General features: G+C 47.2%; 1 non-coding gene across 1 annotated transcript; it reads left to right on the plus strand.

The window, feature by feature from the left end:
• The first annotated feature begins 273 nt into the window (after nucleotides 1-273).
• Trnai-aau (transfer RNA isoleucine (anticodon AAU)) lies at nucleotides 274-345 on the plus strand. The gene has a single exon. It is a non-coding gene; the product is annotated as a tRNA-Ile (tRNA).
• The last annotated feature ends 25,431 nt before the right edge of the window (nucleotides 346-25,776 follow it).

Genomic DNA, 25,776 nt, shown 5'->3' on the forward strand with positions numbered 1-25,776 from the left:
ATAGCAACTTTAAACTTTGCCTACGTCTCTGTCAGTCGCAAGGAAACTGTATTTGAAGGTGAAGGTGATTTTGTAGACATGTGTGAAAGACATATTCTGAAATGCAAGTGTTGTTGTTTGGAGAGCACATCGGTTACGGGTCAGATGTGTAGCCAAGCAGTAATGGGTCGCCATAGCAGCAAATATTAGCCGGTAATATGAAGTGATGTCAGCTGAAGTCTGATGATCCAGACGACCGTAAGGAAGAAGTACCCAAGAGTACCGCTAGGCCGCGCCTCTTTAGCTCAGTGGTAGAGCACTGGTCTAATAAACCAGGGGTCGTGAGTTCCATCCCCACAGGAGAAAGATGAATTTTGGAAATCAGTTGCGCTTCGTGGCCGTATAGCAAACAGTATCTGTGATGACGAACAATTAGCGACAGGCGTTTTTTTAAGAATTACTCTCAGATGTGATTAAGGCGAATGGCGCAGATAAAGCATTTGCCAAAGCGATACAGCATAAGGTGGGACGAGGCAGTCTGAATTACTTTTTTAGATGTATTTCTCACATATCTCAGAGCATCTCGCCGTCGTCGTCGTCGTCGTCGTCGCTTCTGCAGAAGTAGCAAATGGCCATCGTAGCAAATGCGGCGAGGGACGCCCTGCCTTCGATTCCGAATGCACAAAGTGTGTGGTCTTGTTTCTCAGTCTATATTTGGTCGGTCTCGTAAGAGGTTGAATGTAACGAATGGGTGGGAAAGAGCAAGGGGCAGCGGCTGTGTAGAACGAAACCACAGATCCTCAGGGGTGTGAGCGTTTCGAGATGAGTCGTATACATGTAAATGTTGGTCATCAGTGACGGTGTGGCCTAATGGATAAGGCGTCGGACTTCGGATCTGAAGATTACAGATTCGAATGCTGTCACGCTCGTGTTTTTCCAGTTCTGAAAAAGAAACATACCGTTTTAATGTAGCAATTGAGCAGTACGAAACCGTCTGAATGTTGCTGTTGACCATTTTTTGCTTGGAGATGCTCTTGAGCTTGAAACACACACAAGAAGACCGGTGTTAACTAGCGAAATGGTCGGCAGAGTGCCGACACCGCGAGATTTGACTGGCACTTGCACATGTAAAACAAGGTCGTAAAGTAACTCGTTCGGCTTTTGAGTCACATAAAGTATGTGTGTTAATTTTGACGCCACTAGCTCTGCATGTTGTCATGCAATTTCTTTACCTCTCAGAAATGATTATGACTTAAAAGTGAAGTACGTGACGAGTGTGACGTTAGGAAAACTTTAGGCAGCATGGAGAGATTCTGTATGGGACCACCCAACCCAAACGATTACTGTGTGACGTGCTAACCGGCAGGTATTCACCGAGGTAGCCGGCTAGCTCAGTCGGTAGAGCGTCAGACTCTTAATCCCAGGGTCGTGGGTTCGAGCCACACGCTGGACGAAACGGAATTTTGTTCCGCTGCAGATGTAAATTACCGTTTTTCTGATTAACGAGATGTAATGGATATAGCAACTTTAAACTTTGCCTACGTCTATGTCACTCGCGAGGAAACTGTATTTGAAGGTGAAGGTGATTTTGTAGACATGTGTGAAAGACATGTTCTGAAATGCAAGTGTTGTTGCTTGGAGAGCACATCGGTTACGGGTCAGATGTGTAGCCAAGCAGTAATGGGTCGCCATAGCTGCAAATATTAGCCGGTAATATGAAGTGTTGTCAGCTGAAGTCTGATGATGCAGACGACCGTAAGGACGAAGTCCCCAAGAGTACCGCTAGGAAGCGCCTCTTTATCTCAGTGATAGAGCACTGGTCTAATAAACCAGGGGTCGTAAGTTCCATCCTCACAGGAGAAAGTTGAATTTTGGAAATCAGTTGCGCGTCGTGGCCGTATAGCAAACAGTATCTGTGATGACGAACAATTAGCGACAGGATTTTTTTTAAGAATTAATCTCAGATGTGATTAAGGCGAATGGCGCAGATAAAGCATTTGAAAAAGCGGTAGAGCATAAGGTGGGACGAGGCAGTCTGAATTACTTTTTACAGATGTATTTCTCACATATCTCAGAGCCTCTCGCGGTCGTCGTCGTCGTCGTCGTCGTCGTCGTCGTCGTCGCCGTCGTCGCCGCCGCCGCCGCTTCTGATAAGTAGCAAATGGCCATCGTAGCAAATGCGGCGAGGGACGCCCTGCTTTCGATTCCGAATGCACAAAGTGTGTGGTCTTGTTTCTCTGTCTATATTTGGTCGGTCTCGTAAGAGGTTGAATGTAACGAATGGGTGGGAAAGAGCAAGGGGCAGCGGCTGTGTAGAACGAAAACACAAATCCTCAGGGGTGTGAGCGTTTCGAGATAAGTCGTATAATGTAAATGTTGGTCGTCAGTGACCGTGTGGCCTAATGGTTAAGGCGTCGGACTTCGTATCTGAAGATTACAGGTTCGGATGCTGTCACGCTCGTGTTTTTCCAGTTCTGAAAAAGAAACATACCTTTTTAATGTAGCAATTGAGCAGTACGAAACCGTCTGAATGTTGCTGTTGACCATTTTTTGCTTGGACATGCTCTTGAGCTTGAAACACACACAACAACACCGGTGTTAACTGGCGAAATGGTCTGCAGAGTACCGACACCGCGTGTTTTGACTGGCATTTGCACATCTAAAACAACGTCGGAAAGTAACTCGTTCGGCTTTTGAGTCACATAAAGTATGTGTGTTAATTTTGACGCCACTAGCTCTGCATGTTGTCATTCAATTTCTTTACCTCTCAGAAATGATTATGGCATAAAAGTGAAGTACGTGACGAGTGTGAAGTTAGGAAAACATTAGGCAGCATGGAGAGATTCTGTATGGGACCACCCAACCCAAACGAGTACTGTGTGACGTGCTACCCGGCAGGTATTCACCGAGGTAGCCGGCTAGCTCAGTCGGTAGAGCGTCAGACTCTTAATCCCAGTGTCGTGGGTTCGAGCCACACGCTGGGCGGAACGGAATTTTGTTCCGCTGCAGGTGTAAATTACCGTTTTTCTGATTATCTAGATTTAATGGAAATAGCAACTTTAAATTTTTGCCTACGTCTCTGTCAGTCGCAAGGAAACTGTATTTGGAGGTGAAGGTGATTTTGTAGACATATGTGAAAGACATGTTCTGAAATGCAAGTGTTGTTGTTTGGAGAGCACATCGGTTACGGGTCAGATGTGTAGCCAAGCAGTAATGGGTCGCCATAGCTGCAAATATTAGCCGGTAATATGAAGTGTTGTCACCTGAAGTCTGATGATGCAGACGACCGTAAGGACGAAGTACCAAAGAGCACCGCTAGGCCGCGCCTCTTTAGCTCAGTGGTAGAGCACTGTCTATTAAACTAGGTGTCCTAAGTTCCATCCTCACAGAAGAAAGATGAATTTTGGGAATCAGTTGCGCGTCGTGGCCGTATAGCAAACAGTATCTGTGATGACGAACAGTTAGCGACAGGCTTTTTTGGGAGCCGTGGGCCCGAACACATCGCGCCCTCGCTCCGACGTATCGTGCGGTGTTTACGTGTGCTTCGCGGTTGGCGGCGGTTCGGCGCGGTGCCTGCTTCTTCGCTGCTGTAGTCAGCTGAACTGTAAGTTACGATGGATTCTGAAGAACGCGAAAATAATATCCAATGTGAATTTGACAGAAACGTAACCCAACCGTCTGCTTTCGAAATTCATTCGTGGCTGAAAACTGATTTGAAAATTCCTGAAAGTGATGTGCTAGGCTTGCAATTAGACGCGTTCCTGAACTCTTTGTTCGTCAAACTGAAAAGTCCGGAACTGTGTGATGCTCTCGTCAGTGAAAACGGTGGTGTACGAAAATTTAAACACTCTGATGGGTCCATTAGCAATGTTACTTTGTCGAATGCGGGTTTTGGTATCAGAAATGTGAGAGTATTTAATCTTCCGTTCGAAACTAGAAATGAGACAATAGCTCGTAGCCTTACGCCTTATGGTACAGTTTTGTCTGTTACGAAAGAAAAGTGGTTATCCGCTTATATATATCAAGTGGAAAACGGTATCCGTAATGTTAAAATGATTGTGAGGAAGCACGTTCCTTCGTTTTTGGTTATGGCCGGCCACAGGGCTTTCATTTCGTATAGTGGTCAGCCGCAAACCTGCTCCTATTGTAATGCCACAGACCATTTTAGGCAAAATTGTCCTCGGCGTCGGCGCCCTGTGCAGCTGCCGCCCCGTGCCCAAGATGACGACGCGTCATACGCGGCCGTGTTGTTAGGTGTTCCCTCTTCACCGCCACGTTCCGTGGAAACGGCAACGCCTTTAAATGCTGCGGTCGCGATGGATACTGATCCCATTGCAACCGGTATTGATTCTGTTCAAGCCATGTCCGTCCCTTCTCAGTCAGTTCCCGTAGCTAGTGTAGTACTTCAGCCTCTGGCTGTGCCTGAAGTTCCGGAACGGACCGGATCAGAACCAGTTCAGGTGGTTACTCCCCCTGTTGTGGCTGTGGATTCGTCCCCATCAAATGCCGTACTTCAAGGTGTTCCGGACGGGACTACTGCCACACAGGAACCAAAGCCACGGCGAGAAAGTGTTTCGGAGAGGCGTGGTAATACCGAACGCTTCCGCAGTGCCAGTAGTTCACGGATTTTAGAAAAGCGATCCCTTCCTCGCGGAGAACGTAGCCCGTCTCCGGAATGGAAGCAGGTTCCGCGTCCGAAGTCGAAACAAAAGCCAAAATCTGTGCAAAGGTCGGCGCACAAGCCCTTGCCCCGCCCCGTAGTCGAATCTCGGCCGTCTGTCGCGGCAGGACGTCGTCCACAGCGTCCTGTGGCGAGCAGTCAGCCAGCGCCTACGACAAGTGTGTCGGAAGACAGGCGGGAAGAGGTTGTCCGGCAGTTAAAAGAAATGTTGCACCACTCTGATGCAACGTTAGCGATGGACACTACGACGTCTCAGGCAACGAACCCGGCACAACTTTCGGTTAAGCGTAAGGCGGAAGACACCCCCCAGCGGCGCACGCGCCCCTCTTCGCAGAATTCGGCGTCTGCACCTCCCACACAAGAACCGCTTACTTCGGCTGCACCGTCTGCACGTTCTGACTGGGCAGACGATATGGAGGAGGAGGGTGGGTCCACTCCCGCAGTCTAATTTGTTTAAATTTGTGTTGTTTTTTTTTCCCTGTAGTCTATGGTAGCACGCTCACCATCTGTCGTTGCTACTATAAATCTTAATAAATTGGAGTCATATGTAAAGTTTGCAAGTTTTGTGGGTTTTTTAAATAACATTGCTGCTGACGTAGTGTTTTTGCAGGAGGTTGTGACAGACCTAATTCACTCGATTCCGGGATATCAAGTCCTCTTGAACTTTGATGTCGAGTGTAATTGTGGTACTGCCATTTTAATTCGGGTTGATCATGATTATAGTAATGTTGCTACAATTCCGAATGGTCGTGGTATAGCTTGCACGATTAACAACGTACGATACATTAACGTGTACGCCCCTTCTGGAGCCGACGGGCAGCCGCTTCGCCGCGTTTTTTATAGTAGTGACGTTTGTCACCTTTTACAGGGCCCCCACCTGCCTGTAGTCATGGGCGGCGATTTTAATTGTGTGCTGGACGATAGAGATCAGGAGCCGCGGCCATATAAGTGCCTTGAATTGCAGACGCTCGTCACGGAGATGAATTTAATTGACTCTTGGTGTTATTTACACCCACGGGACGTGGGATTTACTTTCTTTTACCCCACGGGTAGGAGTCGGCTTGACAGAATTTATGTTTCTCGGGAGAAACAGCACTGTCTCACGGAGTCCTCTGTTCACCCCGTGATTTTTTCCGATCATTGCGCGTATGTCTGCAGATTTCATTCTCTGTTGGCCATTAAACCCCGCGCAAGTCGGTTATGGAAGTTTAATGTGAGACATATTTCACACCCACAATTTGCGCCGGTTATAATGCGTGTTTGGCAGAGGGTGCTGAAATATCGCGGCCTATATGCCTCCACTTTGTCTTGGTGGGTAGAATCTGTTAAGCCGGCTTTACGCAAGACCATCGTGGAGTTTAGTCAGAATGTTGCTCATTGGGAGCGATGTACATTGCAATTTTATGAGAGATGTTTAAATGATGCCATCCACTTGCACACAGATAATCCCGCTCTTCGGATGGCGACAATTCGGCAAATAAAACACCGTCTACTTAACTTGAAAAGGGACTCATTGCGCGGATCTGTCGTACGGAGTCGGGCCCCCGGGAAGCTTGTCGATGAAGCACCCTCCGTCTTTCACCAGCTGCGTGAACGCCGGCGCGCTACGCGACGTTACGTCACGGAGCTGGAATCAGCTGACGGTGCGCGTCTTTACGGCCAGGCGGCAATTCTTGCCGAGACCCGCCGTCACTTTGTCGAAATTTTCAGTGAGAAACGCACGGATGCTGCTGCCATTTCCGAGCTTCTCCATGACGTTCCATACGTCTTATCAGTAAGGGACCGCCGTCACCTCACTGAACAATTTACCGTAGAGGAAGTGGGTGATGTCTTAAAACTATGTTCCCCTAATAAATCCCCGGGTGCAGATGGCTTGCCACCGGAATTTTATCTACAGTTTTGGCACTTGTTTGGCTCGGCCCTGACTGATGTTTTTAATGAAATTTTAAATGGCGTGGACGTCCCCGCGTCCTTCCTGGAGGGTATTGTGGTATTGGCTCCAAAGGTTACTGTCACAAGGAAACTGTGCAATCTTCGACCGATCACCCTTCTTAATGGCGATTATAAACTCTTTACCAAATGTGTCTCCTCTCGTTTGAAACTAGTCATGAAAAAACTGATTAGTCCCTTTCAATACTGTGCAGTGCCGAAACGCACTATCTATGGTGCTGTCTCGACGTACCGAGATGCCATTGCCTATGCTTGGACGAATAGAATTTCATTTGGCATTTTATCCATCGATTTCGCAATGGCATTTGACAGAGTTAGCCACCTATATCTCCGGCGAGTGCAACAGAAATTTGGTTTCGGTGTAAAGTTTATCACTATGATTTTTAACCTTTTCAATAATTCCACCTCACGGATTAGCATCAATGGATTTCTGTCGGAACCTGTGCCACTCCGCTGTTCTGTCACACAAGGGTGCCCTCTGTCAATGGCACTTTACGCAATTTCCATAGATCCTTTGTTGCGTAATTTGCACTGTGCTTGCAGGGGAATATGGATTGGGGATGAGAACCACGTTTGTCGCGCTTACGCCGATGACCTTGGCCTCTTGGTGTCCTCGGCCACAGACTTCGACACAATACGCGCAGTTCTCACCCAGTATGAACGTGCATCCGGTGCGAGCATCAATACCCGAAAGACGGTTTTTCTGCCCGTTTATGCGGCGACGCGGGGCTTCAAACGCCCGTGGTTTACAGTGAAACGGGAACACAAAATTTTGGGTGTTCGTTTTCAACCCAATCTGCTACAGACTGCGTCTTACAACTGGCGCATTGTCTTAAATGGCATACGAGCTATGGCTAGCCTGTGCGCGACTCGCACCCTGGCATTAACACAGCGGGTGCTTTTAATAAATGTTTTCTTGCTCAGCAAAGCTTGGTACCTCGCACAGTTATTTCAGGTACCCAAGAATTTGGGCAGAGCCATAACACAGGCAGTCTATTGGCTGTTGTGGCGGGGACATATTTTCAAGGTGGCTTACGACACATGTACTTTGCCGCGCGAACAGGGAGGACTCGGCCTTATTCATTTCGCAACGAAAGCCGCGGCGTTGCTCGTTCATCGGACGAGCGTCACCATTGAACAGGATCCGTCCGGCCCAACGGCTGTCTTGTTCAATATTCATCGTCCTCTGTCTGACGTGGCCCCTCTCGACCCGACTACAATACCGTTTCAGCTGCGGTATGTTCGAGAATACTACATTCAGAAAAGTTATCTCGCCGCCGACGTACTTGACCATCGAACGCGGACTGTGAAAGGTGTCTACCAGGGACTAAGAGGACGGCCAGTGGGCAATAAGATGGAGGCGCGCTACCCGCGGTCTGCGTGGAGGACGGCGTGGGCTCACGTTCACGCTCTTTACCTGTCAGCGGAAGTCAGCAGCTTTTGGTACCAAGTGGTTAACAGAATTATCCCCACCAACGAAAAGCTGCGCCGCATCCATTTATCTCCGTCGAGCTTGTGTGAAGACTGTCGACAAGACGACACGTTAGAACATCGTTTCGTGTGCCTGAGGTCATTGTCGATCTGGAACCTTGCCGCCAGGATGCTCGCACTTATTAACCGGACCAGCGCTGCCAGTTTTTCTGCGGACACGGCTTTGATCCCAGACTTTAATCCGTATCCGCCTACGAAGCGTGCCGCTACCGCATGGATCGTGGCGCACACTGTGTTCGCCATCCTGCATTTAAGACTTACGGGTGACTATGCCTTTTTGGTTTATTTGGATACGCAACATGACCTTACTAAAACCAGGAACGATTATCCTAAACTCTTTGCCAATTTCCTGCAAATTGCACTCGCATTTGCCCACGACAGACTGCTATAATACGGACTTCACTGCTGCAATCTTTATTTCCCTCAGTGCTCTGAACTGTTTTTGAGTACGAAGTCATGGTCCTTGCAAATTGAATGCTACAGGAAGAGTGCCTATTGTACAAGGACTGCCATGTGGAAATTACGACGAATGTTCCCAATGTATTATCCTGTGTTCGTGTGTGTTTTGTGTTCGCTGTCGTTTAGTGTTTTTTTTATGTTTTCTCATTCTCTTTTTTTTTCCAACGTCTGATTCCTGCGTCATCGGCGTCCCATCACGAATGCGTTGCGCACGAAGCTGCCACGGAGTTATTTGGGTTTCAATAAAGCAGGACTTTCACTTAATTTCAATTTATTTTTAACACGTCGGGGAGAATTGTGTTTTCCTTCTCCTTAGACGACAGACAGTTTGTCAAGGTCGGGAGTGTACTTATTCCTTTGATAATGTGCGTCGATACCTTACCATTAAATATATTTACTGGCCGGCACGAAGCTTTGGAACATAATATCATGGAACGCGTGAAGGGTGTACCGCCCCTATGGCTGAGAGGACTACTCAGGCACTATTTGCTTTTTATTCCCTTTTTTTTCAACCTAAATTCTTTATTTTATCGATTTTCGGTGCGATGCGCCTGATACGCTGTCATACTTTTATTTTCTAATTTTTAATTTATGAAGTGTAGGCACAAAGCGACTGATTCGCAGTCGTCATAATCATGAGCTTTCACTTCAAGAGGATTTTATTTTTCTTCGATGCTTCGTTTGCGGTCAATGAACACAATAATTTTCCACGAAGGACTTCAGGGTCTCCGCTTTCATCACTTCAACTGGAAGGTGCACGTCTTACACAGGACGTCGACGGCCACGGAACATGAACCGAGAGGTTTCCTCTTTTCAGAATACATGAAGAGTTAACAAATTCGTCTTCTAAGTTTGGAAGAAGCAATGTATTTTTATTTATAGCTAAAGAAGCTCGCCGAAGAAGGCGTAATTGGAGAGCGCAAGGACGGGCTATGAGGTAAAAAAAAAAAATAAAGAAAAAAAAATGGCTAGCTCAGTCGGTAGAGCGTCAGACTCTTAATCCCAGGGTCGTGGGTTCGAGCCACACGCTGGGCGGAAAGGAATTTTGTTCCGCTGCAGATGTAAGTTACCGTTTTTCTGATTATCGAGATTTAATGGAAATAGCAACTTTAAATTTTTGCCTACGTCTCTGTCAGTCGCAAGGAAACTGTATTTGAAGGTGAAGGTGATTTTGTAGACATATGTGAAAGACATGTTCTGAAATGCAAGTGTTGTTGTTTGGAGAGCACATCGGTTACGGGTCAGATGTGTAGCCAAGCAGTAATGGGTCGCCATAGCTGCAAATATTAGCCGGTAATATGAAGTGTTGTCAGCTGAAGTCTGATGATGCAGACGACCGTAAGGACAAAGTACCCTAGAGTACCGCTATGACGCGCCTATTTAGCTCAGTGGTTGAGCACTGGTCTAATAAACCAGGGGTCGTAAGTTCCATCCCCACAGGAGAAAGATGAATTTTGGAAATCAGTTGCGCTTCGTGGCCGTATAGCAAACAGTATCTGTGATGACGAACAATTAGCGACAGGCGTTTTTTTAAGAATTACTCTCAGATGTGATTAAGGCGAATGGCGCAGATAAAGCATTTGGAAAGCGGTACAGCATAAGGTGGGACGAGGCACTCTGAATTGCATTATATAGATGTATTTCTCACATATCTCAGAGCCTCTCGCGGTTGTCATCGTCGTCGTCGCTTCTGCAGAAGTAGCAAATGGCCATCGTAGCAAATGCGGCGAGGGACGCCCTGCCTTCGATTCCGAATGCCCAAAGTGTGTGGTCTCGTTTCTCAGTCTATATTTGGTTGGTCTCGTAAGAGGTCGAATGTAACGAATGGGTGGGAAAGAGCAAGGGGCAGTGGCTGTGTAGAACGAAAACACAAATGCTCAGGGGTGTGAGATTTTCTAGATGAGCCGTATATAAGTTATAGTGGGTCGTCAGTGACCGTGTGGCCTAATGGATAAGGCGTAGGACTTCGGATCTGAAGATTACAGGTTCGACTGCTGTCACGCTCGTGTTTTTCCAGTTCTGAAAAAGAAACATACCGTTTTAATGTAGCATTTGAGCAGTACGAAACCGTCTGAATGTTGCTGTTGACCATTTTTTTGCTTGGAGATGCTCTAGAGCTTGAAACACACACAACAAGACCGGTGTTAACTAGCGAAATGGTAGGCAGAGTGCCGACACCGCGAGTTTTGACTGGCACTTGCACATCTAAAACAACATCGGAAAGTAACTCGTTCGGCTTTTGAGTCTCATAAAGTATGTGTGTTAATTTTGACGCCACTAGGTCTACATGTTGTCATGCACTTTCTTTACCTCTCAGAAATGATTATGACATAAAAGTGAAGTACGTGACGAGTGTGACGTTAGGAAAACATTAGGCAGCATGGAGAGATTCTGTATGGGACCACCCAACCAAAACGAGTACTGTGTGACGTGCTACCCGTCAGGTAGCCTTCTAGCTCAGTCTGTAGAGCGTCAGACTCTTAATCCCAGGGTCGTGGGTTCGAGCCACACGCTTGGCGGAACGGAATTTTGTTCCGCTGCAGATGTAAACTACCACTTTTCTGATTAACGAGATGTAATGGAAATAGCAACTTTAAACTTTGCCTACGTCTCTGTCAGTCGCAAGGAAACTGTATTTGAAGGTAAAGGTGTCTTTTTAGACATGTGTGAAAGACATGTTCTGAAATGCAAGTGTTGTTGTTTGGAGAGCACATCGGTTACGGGTCAGATGTGTAGCTAAGCAGTAATGGGTCGCCATAGCTGCAAATATTAGCCGGTAATATGAAGTGTTGTCACCTGAAGTCTGATGATGCAGACGACCGTAAGGACGAAGTACCAAAGAGCACCGCTAGGCCGCGCCTCTTTAGCTCAGTGGTAGAGCACTGTCTATTGAACCAGGGGTCGTAAGTTCCATCCTCACAGAAGAAAGATGTGTTTTGGAAATCAGTTGCGCTTCGTGGCCGTATAGCAAACAGTATCTGTGATGACGAACAATTAGCGACAGGCATTAAGGCGAATGGCGCAGATAAATCATTTAAAAAAAAAAATCTTTATTTCCAAAAAAGAATGTTAATTTTACATCTAGCCCACTGCCTTATTTGATTAGTGGGCCAAGTTAGTTACACAAAGATAATTAGCAGCTAATTCTAAGTCTTATGTAGTAACTAGTTAGTATGTAAGTGATCAGGAGTAAGCAATGGGCAAACATTAATGTTAGTCTACTACAAACATTTAATCTTAAGACTAGTTACTAAATCCTACAGCGTTACAGTTGTGTCAGCTAATTAATATAAACCTACTATAGAGCCTTGCTCATTGAGCTAACCCCAATGAGCGTGCCCCTGACACTGGTCAGGCCAAGATTGTAATCGCTGCAGGTTTCTAATAATAGTGTCTAAAACTAAGTCCTACAACTAACTTATCCTAATGTCAAGTCTGGTGCGTTGTCTGGTTCGGTTAGGCTGCACCCCACTCCCCCAGAATCCTGTGGCGCAGCGGATTCAGACTGAGGAAGTCGGCCTTTCCGCGCCCAGGCGGTTTGGGAGTAGGGTATCGAACTCTATCTGTGTCCTGGTTTATCTCTTTCTTGTACTACTATAGTTCTTTCAGGTAGTCCTTTAAGAGTTTCTGAGACACCGCGTTAGCCAGTTTATTGATGATATGGAAAGTGTCGCGATGTCTGATTAGTCTATATGTGTCGTTGCGTGGTAGTTGGTCCCGCAGTACTGAGGCCACATCATTGAGAAGGGGGCACTCGTAGACTACATGGTCAGGAGTACCTTCCGGAACACCACAGTCACACGCAGGTGTCGCCTTTTTACCAAATCGACATAGATATGTCGAGTACGGTCCATGTCCAGTGAGGAAGTGGATGAGTGCCCGGGATGGATCGAAATGTGACATTCCCATCCTTTCCCTGACATCTGGTAGGAGCTCAAAGGTTCGACGCCCTATTTCTTCGTTTTCCCACGAATGTTGCCATAGCAGCTCCCCTTTCTTCCTAATCTCTACTTTATTTTCAGTCCTGCTGCCCAGAATTTCCTCTGTTTTTTCCAAATTCCCCTTTTTAGTCCAGTACCAAGCGGCCTGCTCCCGAATTTTGATATCCAAGGGGCAAAGCCCCATTATAACTAACAGGGCTCCTCCCAGTGTAGTTCTGTATGCCCCCACTGATCTCAGAATCATATTTCTCTGCACTCTCCTCACTGTCATGGCGGGCGCCACCCTCGTGAGCCTGTGTGCCCAGACTCCGGAGCCGTAACCCACTATGAATGTTAGTATACTGTTATGATAAAGTTTGATGAGATGTGGTGGAAGATGAAACCGCTTGTGCCCAATGGAGATGAGGTTGTTGAGTACCTGTAAAGCTCTTTGAGTTACAGTTTCGATGTGTCTACCAAAAGTCCACCTTTCATCAATGATGATACCAAGGTAGCGTGTCTCACGTCGCCGGAGAACTGGTGATCCATCTATCCTAACAGTAGGGTTACGAGCTAATTGTCCCTTTAGAAGAAGGTACGTAGACTTAGCCGGTGAAATTTTCATTTTAGTCTTACGGCACCACAGTTGAAGTGTGTTTATTGTTCTCTCGATCTTAGGCTCTATGTCTTCTCGGCTACGGCCGCCGACCAGTAGAAGGAGGTCATCTGCGTAGGCTATCACCTCCAGCACTTCATCACTTTGCTGTAAAGTGTCTAGTAAGGGTTCCATGTGGATGTCCCAGAACAGCGGACCCAGTACGGAACCCTGGGGACATCTTTTGGTGATAGTTTTCCTTACTCTTGTGCTAGTAGATGATAGCCAGACCTCCCGATCTTCACAATAGCTCCTCAGACAGCCATATAGCGGCCCTGGACACTCCTTCTCCCTTAAGCAGGAGAAGAGCGAAGGCCACCACAGGTTGTCGAAGGCGCCACTTATATCCACCATGATGCCAACAACGAACTTGTATGGGGTAGAGCCGCAGACCTCGGCTGCCAGGGCGATTGCGTCAGATGCCGATCGTCCAGGCCTGAAGCCAAACTGCCTGTTGCTCATTCCGCACAGCACTCAGTGTGCAGCCAGTCTATCAGCCAGAAGTCTCTCCAGAATCTTCCCAAGCAGATCAAGCAGGCAGATAGGTCTGTAAGATTTAGTTTCTGCTGGGTCTTTGTCAGCTCCTTTCTTTATAATTACCACATTTGCCCTCTTCCATATTCGAGGGAACTTTTTCTGCCTGAGGCATTCGTTATATAAATGAGTTAGAGGGGCGACTATCTGGGGGGCCAGGAATTGCACCACCTCCGCCACAATACCGTCTGGCCCAGGAGCTTTTCCTCTCTTCAGGGAATTTATATGGGCAGCTACCTCTTCTTCAGCGAATGGGTAGACTGCCATATCATTTTCATATGCATTTTTGTTATTCTCCCACAGCTGCCGTTGTTCGTCTGTCTCATCCGCAGTATCATCAGGCAACAGGGAGTGAAGAAGGACCTCAGCAGTTTCCTGCCAAGACCCCGTCATCCGGTCCCCATGCCTGACGGTTGAGAGCTCCATCGGAGAACGGATTTTTTCCCGGACAAGCCTGTAGGGAACTCCCCATGGGTCTAATGCTAATTGGTTCAGAACAAAGTGTTCCCAACTCTTTGTTCTAACTTCCTGTAGCTGTTTTTTGGAAGTTATCTTTGGCTTCCCGGTAAAGCTGCAGCCATCTTTGTCTTTCTGGCCAGACGACACTGCGCTGGTAGTGCCTCCTGAGCCTTCTGACTGACCGGCGCATCTCCTCTAGTTCAGCAGACCATGGTGATGAAGAGGCCGCCATGGCCCTCCTCCTAGTAGGTACGGCTGCTTTGACTGCTCGAGTTATTACTGAAACCAGTTCTTCGGCTCTGTTGTCAACGTCAAGGTCTCTGTGGTCGTCACCTTCTGATAACGGAGGAATGTCGCACTCCCCAGTAAGTCTCTCCCAGTCGGCTCTATTGTAATTATATTGTATTTCCCACCCTATGGACCAGCGGCTCTCGCCATCTCCTATGTTGGAAGTAATGAGATTGTGGTCACTTGTTGTGGCATTCACCACTACTTTCCATTGCTGGATTAAGTGTGCTGCATTTGGCGTAGCCAGGGTCACATCGATGTTTGTGCCTTGGCCACCTCCCGCCGAATAGGTCGGAGGGTTGCCTGGCTTGTTAGCCACCACAAGCTGCAAGGCCATGATGGCCTCTTCTGCCTTCTCTCCATTGGGATCCCTGGTGCCGCTGTACCATAGGGGGGATTTGGCATTCATATCGGCAGTCACAAATGATTTCCGCCCCCGCAACGCCGTGATAGCTGTGGTGAGGTGTGCTAGGTGTCTTTCAATATCATCACCATATTGGAAGTACATGTTGATCATAATAATAGCTCCTGATGGAGACTGCAGCTCCACGACGTTGCAGTGGCTGGTTGTGAACTGCGTTAGGACTGTAGCCCTTATCAGTTTGTTTGTAATAATTATTGCCGCTTTTGGGTCTTCTCCTCTGCAGACAACTTGCCAGGTCGCAGCTGTGAAAGCTATCTTCCCGTTTAGGAAGTACGGCTCTTGCAGACAGACCACATCCAGTCTCCTCTCCTCCACTTCCCTTCGTAACTCCTGCATGACAAGTCTGCTGTTATGAGTGTTGAGTTGGCCAATGGTGATTTCCGTCATGTAGTTGTCTATGGAGTGTATGTATGAATTCTGTCATGAGGCCATGTTTTGTTCCAGTCAAATGTGATACTTCCATTTGCCGGAACTGCTTGTCGATAAATTTCGTTCAGGTCGAATTTTTCACCACGTCTGTCAAAGACTTTCTTTAGCAGGTCACGCAGGGCTCCGAAGTCAGTGGGGAGATTCACTGACTTGAGTTGAATTCTGTCCACAGCCTCCATTACCGAGAAGGTGACTCTCTGTCCATATTCATGTCCCACCCGAACCACATGTCTCAAGGCAGTGGTCAGGGTAGTCGGCTGCTCCAGCCTCGCCAGTTGCATGGTGAGTTCAAGGTTTGGATAGACTCTAACTGGATCGACAGGTGGCAGTCTCACTACAGGATCTTTTGTTGCAGCTGGTTCACTTGAACTAGTTATTTTATTTTCTTGAACTGGTTGTTTTGTTGTTATATTTATTTCTGCTGAGACTGCCACAGTCACTGGTACAGGATGCCGTTGCCGTAGGTCTTTAGTCGGCCTTGTTTCCCTGCTTGGGGAGGAGGGGAGCGTGACTGCCAGAGGCCTAGTTTGTGTCCCCCTATCCGTAGTGGTAGAGTCAGTTTGAGTGCCTATGTCTACGGTTCTGGTTGTGGTGCCCATGTGCAACCTCAAGAAAAGCTTGAAGGCACTCGCCCTCATGGCATCCCTCCTCCTTTTGCTTGGGGATTTTCTTTTGGGCATCCTGTTCTCTTTGGTTTGATCAGCCATAGTCTATTCTTGAAATAAGCCTTTGTTCCAGAAGTCTGTAGGTGGGGCAGCTACGTCCCATGGTACCACAGGGTTTTTTACCCCGTCTCTTGCAGGGGATGCAAACCGCCGCAGCCCTACAGTCCTTCCTGACATGGCCATCCTCGCCACATTTCGAGCAGGCCGACCCCCTGGTACAGTGCCTCAAAATGTGGTCGAGATCTCCACAATTGTGGCAACGCGGTACGACCAGAAAGTCGCGTGTATTTATGGCATGAAAGCCGACGTATAGTCTGCCCATTGCTGTAATTTTTTTCCACATTTGAGCGGAGACCTCGGCAACGTGATGGACCACATCACGGTCCCGAGGCCCAGTTTTGAATCTCAAATTGAAATTTGCTTTGAAATCTTCTTCTGTCATATCTTCGAAATTCTGAGCCTTTATAGATTTTTGCAGTTCTTCATTTGTCATGATTGTTGGTACATCATATAAGATGACCAATGGGTTCCTTTTCCTTGGTGGCTCGCATTTGACCACCGAGTTTAGTTTTGCATTACTTAATATTTTCTCTTTGTCCTCTTCTGATGCGACTTCTACAATAACAGAGTTTCTGCTGGGTTTGACCTTATTTATTTTAATTTTGTCTTTTGCTGGATTGATAGTTGTCGTAAGCAATTCCTGGATTCTTTTTACGCTAGTGTCCTGACCAGGCAGGGTCCTTAGGAAAACCGTTGTGTCTGATCTTTTAGTGACTTTTGCAATGGCATCCTTTGTAGTCTGCGGTTTTGGTGGCGCTTGTGCGACCACCGCCGCCCAGGTCTTTCCGGGTTGTTTTCTTAGTCTTTCATTTTCTTTCGTAAGTTCTTCGACGCGGCCCTCAAGCTTGGCGTGTGCGATAGCCCACGCCGCCAGTTCATTTTTGATTATAGTCAAAGCCGCTTGACTAATTTTGCCATTTTTGATATGTTGCTCGAGGAGCAACGTTATTCTTGTGTGTCTTTGTAAGACATTTTCCTCAATTGCCAGTCCCGACTCGTCCTGAGGAGCGGGTTCAGACATCACAGAAGATCGCGTTGGCGCACTCGAATCACTCGTTTCTGGTGTAGCCATGATGAACGAGTGATAAAAAAAAGGGGGGTGGGAGCCCGTCTCTTGCCCCGGACCGGCTCCTCTGGCATGGGGGGGGGGGGGGGGGGGGGACATTCTGCAGCTCGCTCACCGACCTCGCCCCTAGGTCAAGAGCACTCCAGAACTGCTGGGTTCAGCGCGCCGTTTCCAGCGCACTGGTCCCCCTCGGTGACTCCGTCATCAGCGATTTCACGTGACGTACCCCGGCAACTGCACCCCGCACTCTGGAGAGGCGGATGCACCTCTCGCCCTTCGCCGCCTACTTGCCCGAGTTTCCACCTCTCGGCCAGGGACCCACTCCTACTCAGGTGGCGGGCCGGTCCCCCAGGCGTTCGGCGGTCTGGACCCATCTAACCTGGCCATGGCGATGTTACCACCACCTGGGTTTGGCAGAACACGCTCCGGATACCCAGAGGCGCGGGGAAGCACCCTTGCCGACACGCGCCGCGATCCCACGCCGACAAACGAGATCGCCGGCATGCAAAGCACCTGTTGGTCTGTGCCCTGCGAAAAGAAGGGACTGATGTACGGTCCCTCGACACAGCTCCCCCTGTGCCATGCACCCTTCGCTTTCGCATCGGGTTGGGTCGCAGCTCTCCCTTTTGTCGCAAGGCAGAATGCCAAGCTTAACGTCTGGCACCACGGGAAGGCGGAAAGAGCCACTTGGGAAGGAGAGGCTATAAGAGACACATCACTTCCTCTGTGAGGACTGCCGCGGCACGCCCGTCTGGAAGCGATACGCCCCAGCACGAGCCTCCGTGCCTTACGGCGCGCCGGCTACGGGAGGGCCCGCGCCGAACGCGCCGTGGAGCGACCGATCTCACGCCAGACAGATAAAGCATTTGCCAAAGCCGTACAGCATAAGGTGGGACGAGGCAGTCTGAATTACATTTTATAGATGTATTTCTCACATATCTCAGAGCCTGTCTTCTTCGTCGTTGTCGTCGTCGTCGTCGTCGTCGTCGTCGCCGCCGCTTCTGCAGAAGTAGCAAATGCGGCGAGGGACGCCCTGCCTTCGATTCCGAATGAACAAAGTGTGTGGTCTTGTTTCCCAGTCTATATTTGGTCGGTCTCGTAAGAGGTTGAATGTAACGAATGGGTGGGAAAGAGCAAGGGGCAGCGGCTGTGTAGAACGAAAACACAAATGCTCAGGGGTGTGAGCTTTTCGAGATGAGCCGTATATAAATTATAGTTGGTCGTTAGTGACCGTGTGGCCTAATGGATAAGGCGTCAGACTTCGGATCTGAAGATTACAGGTTCGACTGCTGTCACGCTCGTGTTTTTCCAGTTCTGAAAATGAAACATACCGTTTTAACGTAGCAATTGAGCAGTACGAAACCGGCTGAATGTTGCTGTTGACCATTTTTTGCTTGGAGATGCTCTTGAGCTTGAAACACACACAACAAGACCGGTGTTAACTAGCGAAATGGTCGGCAGAGTGCCGACACCGCGAGTTTTGACTGGCACTTGCACATCTAAAACAACGTTGGAAAGTAACTCGTTCGGCTTTTGAGTAACATCAAGTATGTGTGTTAATTTTGACGCCACTAGATCTGCATGTTGTCATGCAATTCCTTTACCTCTCAGAAATGATTATGAAATAAAAGTGAAGTACGTGACGAGTGTGACGTTTGGAAAACATTAGGCAGCATGGAGAGATTCTGTATAGGACCACCCAACCGAAACGAGTACTGTGTGACATGCTACCTGGCAGGTGTTCACCGAGGCAGCCGGCTATCTCTGTCGGTAGAGCGTGAGGCTCTTAATCCCAGGGTCGTGGGTTCCTGCCCGACTCTGGGCGGAACGGAATTTTGTTCCACTACAGATGTAATTTACCGTTCTTCTGATTAACGTGATGTAATGGAAATAGCAACTTTAAACTCTGCCTACGTCTCTGTCAGTCGCAAGGAAACTTTATTTGAAGGTGAAGGTGATTTTGTAGACATGTGTGAAAGACATGTTCTGAAATGCAAGTGTTGTTGTTTGGACAGCACATCGGTTACGTGTCAGATGTGTAGCCAAGCAGTAATGGGTCGCCATAGCCGCAAATTTTAGCCGGTAATATGAAGTGTTGTCAGCTGAAGTCTGATCATGCAGACGACCGTAAGGATGAAGTAACCAAGAGTACCGCTAGGCCGCGCCTCTTTAGCTCAGTGCGTATTCAGCCAGCGGCTGCGCTGGAGGTCGGACGTGCCGTGCTGTGTGCTGTGCTGCGTTAGCTCCGCGTGGTAAGTCTCTGCTCTTGCTGCAACGCGTCGCTGTCTATAGTATTTGTGTGGACATGAAAAAGAATTAAGAGATGTCGCAACCGCAACGAAAAGATACTTTGAAATTCACGTTTGATCGCAACTTTGTCCGACCGAGGTCATTTGATGTTGAACAGTGGTTAGAGGATGATGTTAAAATAGGACTTGATGATATTATCGGCATACATTTCTCGATTATGAACAGTGTGGTTTTCGTGAAACTTGCCAGTCCAGAATTGTGTGAAAGGATAGTTCGATCTTGTGGTGGCATTCTGAAATTTAAACATGCTGACGGAAATGTTGGGGAGGTTACCGTTGCCCATGCTGGTCTAGGTATTCGGACCGTGCGAGTCTTTGAACTTCCCTTTGAAATTACAAGTGACCAGATAAATGCTGTTATTGCTCCATACGGGAAAGTTTTGAGTAATATTGCCGAACGGTGGTCTGCTGCACACAAATTCCCTGTTTTGAATGGTGTGCGCCAATTAAAAGTCGAATTGCAGAAGCACATTCCGTCGTTTATAAACGTCTGCGGATATAGAGCTGTTGTGATGTATGATGACCAACCGAAAACGTGTGCTGTCTGCAATTTACCAGGCCACGTTCGTGCAGAATGTGTTCAAAGGCGAGTGGCGCAACTGCCTGCCGGCGATGCCGTCAGGCCCCCTGCTATGTAAACGCTGCCCGTGACATATGTCGCCATAGCGCGCGGTTTTGCAAGTGCCACTGCACCCCCCGAAGTTACTACGAATACCGACCCACAAGCGAACGACCAACCGACCGACTCAGGTGTAGCATCTGTAGACACTCAACCCTCCTGCGAAGACATATCTGCTCCTGCCCTTGTCGCCGTGGAATCGCCCAATGAGGCAATGGATACGGGTAGTGCTCCTCTGCATCCTGGAGCTTCTTTAGGAGGTATCAAAAGCGTATCAGGTGCACAGAAAACGGACTCGCAACCAGCCGTTTCTAGTGGTGCTCCTCCGAATCCTGCAGCTGCCTTAGGCACTGACCACAGCCCGTCAAGTGCAATGAAATCAGACCTGGCGTCAGTCACTTCGGGTAGTACTACTTTGCAACCTGAGGCTTCTCCAGGTACCGTCCAAAGTCCACCACGAGACGGATCTCCCAAGAAATCTAAAAAACGGAGGATCGCGCGTCAAGGTGCAGAGCAGACTGCACCACAACTGCGTGAACAGGCGAAGCAAATAGGGGGCAAAATACGTCAATCTGCATCTGAGAACTTGCAGTGCAATCAGCAGTCATCTAACGAAGACCCTGTGTCCTTGGATAGTACCTCAGGTTCTGCCAGTTTGCCCTCCGATGACGTAGCAATTACCCGCACCGAAGATAAAAATCACCAGCAAACACCTGAATATAGTGCACCACTTAATGACGAACCGATGACAGGGCTGTCGAATCCGTGGGCAGACGATGTCGACGACACTACAAAGGAGGACGCAATTATGGACACCACAGGAACCGTTACAGTCACCACGATGGCCACACCACGAGATGACGTCGTCTTGAATGTCATCGCCGCGACGGATACTGTCCCAGACACGGAGAAGCCGACTGATCCCTTCCCAAGTCATGAATATTTCTAGTCTGAACGGTTTTACTGACTTGTGTCCACATGTCTCTCGGGTCAGATTTCTTAATGTTTTTTCGAAATGATATGTTGCCAGAGTTTTTCCTAATTACACTCCCGTCTTGGCTAACGTAGTTCCGTTACAGGCCTATAAGATCGCTACGCTGAACATCAATAAAATTTGTAGCCCATTTAATTTACAAAATTTAAAAGATTTCCTGTATGCAGCTGATGTGGACATTTTGTTTTTACAAGAAGTAACAAACATCAAACTTGACTTCATACAGGGGTATAATGCTATAGTCAATCCTGGAATTGGATGTGATTTGGGTACCGCATTTCTTTTCAAAGAGTGCGTCATCATTACAGACTTAACAAAACTGCCCAACGGCAGAGGCATTGCCGGCACGCTTTATAACACCAGGATTATTAATGTCTATGCCCCATCTGGTTCTACCAATCGGTGCCAACGAGCACAGTTTTTTAAGGAGGGAATTGTTCCTTTGTTTGGTGTACACTGCACCCATACCATCCTTGGAGGCGACTTTAACAGTGTCATACAAGCCAAAGACCAAACTCCGAACTACAACAAATCGCCGGACCTGGAACGTATCGTCACCGACCTCCGTTTAACTGATTCGTGGGAGCATAAGAACGGCGCGGCACCCGGCTTTACCCACCTCACTAATCATTCAGCGAGCCGGTTGGATCGAATATATGTCTCGCCCAATCTGAAACACCGCATCCTGCAGTCTGAAATTTGGCCAACCGTTTTTTCAGACCACGCTGCATATATATGCACATTAAATTTGGAACGACAAGGAAGCTGTCGATATAAAGGGCCATGGAAACTTAATGTTTCACACTTAAAAGATCCTGCCTGTCGAGAAGCCTTTCTCACCACTTGGAGAGCCTGCGAGACCAAACTCATCTCTTACCACTCGACTTTGGATTGGTGGCTCAAATGCGCCAAACCTCAGATCCGGAGATGTTTCATCAACTACTCCCGGGAGAAGAGCTTTTGGCGGAAAAGAACGATAGAATTTTACTTTCATTGTCTCCGAGAACTCTACCTGCAAGGTGCTACAGCTATTGGGAACCATGGGAGAATTAAAAAAATCCAGGCAAAAATACTGACATTAAGGCGACAACAGCTTGAAGGATACCAAATAAGGTCAAGAGCAGAGACTGTGGCGCAAAAAGAAGCCACTTCGGTATATCATGTGATTCGTGAAACTAAACGAGGATTCCGCAAAATACTGACGGAGCTTAAAACTGATAATGGAACCACCTTGACAATGCACAACGACATAAAAGCAGAAATACTAACCCATTTCGACAACTTGTTTTCACATAAAGAGGTAGACGAAAAAGCACAGGACGATTTACTGACCCACCTGCAAGGACGCGTTGGTAACGCGTACGCGGAAGCTCTAATAGCGGAGGCGACCGGAGACGATGTACACTATGCTGTCTATCAAAGTGCAAAAAATAAATCCCCTGGAGCTGACGGCATACCAGCAGAATTTTATCAAGTCTTCTGGGAACATATAAAACATAGAATAACATGCATCTGTAATGAACTTCTGAACCTCAATAAGGAGATACCGAAAGATTTTCGCGAAGGTATGATAGTGTTAATCGCAAAAAAATCGGCTGGCAAGAAAATTGGAAATTTGAGACCAATCACTCTGCTGAACAGTGACTATAAAATTTTTTCGCGGCTCTTAGCCCACAGACTTAAAAATGTAATGGCCAGCGTCACCGGCCCATATCAGTCTAGCGTGGGCAAGGATAGGAAAATTCAGCAGACGCTGTCCGACTACCGCGACATAATTTCAATAGCAGAAGTATGTCGACTAAAATGTGCCATCGTGTCGTTAGATTTCGATAAAGCCTTCGACAGGATCAGCCACTCCTACCTCCTGAAAACGATAGGCGCAATGGGTTTTCCGCCGAGATTCGTTGACCTCATACGACGTTTGGTAACGAATAACTCCTCCAGAATCATCATAAATGGACAGCCTAGCCGGCCAGTCGAGATCGCATGTTCCGTCAGGCAAGGTTGTCCGTTGTCCATGGCACTTTTTGCCATGGCCATCGAACCTTTGCTCGCTACCTTGACTCAGCGGTTACAAGGATTGCAAATACGAGGAAACAAAATAATATGTAAAGCTTATGCGGACGATGTTGGGTTTCTCGTTATGAATGTAGCGGAAGTCGAGACGGCAATGCACATAATAGAAAAATACGAACGAGCGTCAGCCGCGAGGTTAAACAAAACCAAGTCCGGCATATTCAATATCGGACGTGGCATTGGCATGCGCACACACGGTCAGTTACGTGAGCTAGCAGCCTTGAAGTGTCTCGGCATTGATTTGCGAAAAAATATACGTCAAACTATTGCGGCCAACTATAGACAAGTACTAACTACCATACGAGCTAGTGTACGGACACATAGTATTCGACAATTAAATGAAATTCAGAGAGTGTCTTTAGCGAACGTCTCTATTACTTCCAAAGTCAATTATGTCGCCCAGATACTGCCAATACCCGCCGGCATCGCCAAACAAATTATGTCAGAAATAGGCTATTTTGTGAGCCGTGGCCACATATTTAAAATCCAGTATGACACTCTGACGCTCGCCGCTAATAATGGCGGCTTAAACTTAACGAATGTTACTAAAAAGTCGCAGGCTCTGTACATCTCCAATACGTTTCAACAATGGAGACAATCCGGCAGCTGTATCGCCGCGCACTTGCTATCTGAAATAGCTCCAGATGACCTCTCTCCACCCATTAATGTGCAGCACATACCGAGCGGACTTTACCATTTACGATGGTTTTTAATAGAATATAGCTACCTACATTCAAGAATTCCGGAAAAAGACATGACAAACGTAAAAGAAATATATGGCAAATTGATGGGAGAAAAGAAGAACGACAAAATAGAACAAAACTATCCATGTTTAACTGGAAAGTGATATGGGCAAATATTCATAACCGTAACTTAGCTACTCATCTGAAAGCAACATGGTACTTTGTTGTAAATAGGAAAGTTGCAACAAACTCGAAAGTTCATACGATCCACTTAGCGGATTCGCCTTTGTGTGCAACGTGTAGTTTAATTGATAACGAAGAACATCGTTTCGTGTGTGACAAGGTTAAAGATATATGGCTGAATGTCCGACGAAAGCTGGCACTCATCCTTCGAACGTCACCTAACGCTTTAACGCCTGCGGACTTTTTGATACCAGATGATGTACCCTTTCCTAACACGAAACGCAACGCAGTCAATTGGCTGAAAGCGGCAACGGTACATTACCTCTTCACGAAGGAAGAGAAAAGCCAAGAGGATTTTTGGATCTATCTGCTAACTGAGCATCACATGTTACTGAAGACTAGTAAATATAAAGAAACATACGCAAATTTTTTAATCAAGACCTTGATGTAAAAGAATCCACAAGAAATATCTGCGGACACAGAAGACAAACGTAAGAGAGTGTACACCACTACTAACTTACTTTACAATCGTGGAAAGAAAAAAAAAAAATTTAGTTTTTACCGGAGATGCCGTTCTTTGAGTTCAACGTTTATTAATTTATTTTTCAAGAAGCCATTATAAATAGTTGCTTCTCACCGAATATGGTTTGATTTTTAAGCATTTTCAGAGAGAAGAGGCAGTTTCGGAATGCCCTCTGACGTTTCTTTGTCAAGGAAGGCTATTTGCTTTAAGTGTGACAACAAAAAACTGCGATGAAGAAGGAAACAAACTGAACATAACTTCTGTTTCTACCTACTGAAGACTTCATTCTTTTTTCACATTATGAATAAGCCCAAAGAAGGGGTACATTAGTTTCTCCACGATAAAGGGATTAACTTTGTCTCATCAGTTTATGGTTATGTACATGGCGTGAGAAGCTGACGCCGATGAAGGCGAATTATGGAGAGCGCATGGATGGGCTAAAAGGGGTGATGGGAGGCCCAAAAAAAAAAAAAAAAAAAGTGGTAGAGGACTGGTCTAATAAACCAGGGGTCCTAAGTTCCATCCTCACAGGAGAAAGATGAATTTTGGAAATCAGTTAAAAAAAAAAGAAAAAAAAAGACGGTAGTGCGTGAGACTCTTAATCCCTGCGTCGTGGGTTCGAGCCACACGCTGGGCGGAACGGAATTTTGTTCCGCTGCAGATGTAAATTACCGTTTTTCTGATTATAGAGATGTAATGGAAATAGCAACTTTAAACTTTGCCTACGTCTCTGTCAGTCGCAAGGAAACTGTATTTGAAGGTGAAGGTGATTTTGTAGACATGTGTGAAAGACATGTTCTGAAATGCAAGTGGTGGTGTTTGGAGAGAACATCGGTTAAGTGTCAGATGTGCAGCCAAGCAGTAATGGGTCGCCATAGATGCAAATGATAGCCGGTAATATGAAGTGTTGTCAGCTAAAGTCTGATGATGCAGACGACCGTCGTCGTCGTCGTCGCCGCCGCTTCTGCAGAAGTAGCAAATGGCCATCGTAGCAAATGTGGCGAGGGACGCCCTGCCTTCTATTCCGAATGCACAAAGTGTGTGGTCTTGTTTCCCAGTCTATATTTGGTCGGTCTCGTAAGAAGTTGAATGTAACGAATGGGAGGGAGAGAGCAAGGGGCATCGGCTGTGTAGAACGAAAACACAAATCCTCAGGGGTGTGAGCTTTTGGAGATGAGTCGTATACTAGTTAAAGTTGGAGGTCAGTGACTGTGTGGCCTAATGGATAAGTGTCGGACTTCGGATCTGAAGATTACAGGTTCGAATGCTGTCACGCTTGTGTTTTTCCAGTTCTGAAAAAGAAACATACCGTTTTAATGTAGCAATTGA

This window comes from Schistocerca gregaria, unplaced genomic scaffold (genome assembly GCF_023897955.1).
Source record: "Schistocerca gregaria isolate iqSchGreg1 unplaced genomic scaffold, iqSchGreg1.2 ptg000178l, whole genome shotgun sequence".
Classification (NCBI taxonomy): Eukaryota; Metazoa; Arthropoda; class Insecta; order Orthoptera; family Acrididae; genus Schistocerca; species Schistocerca gregaria.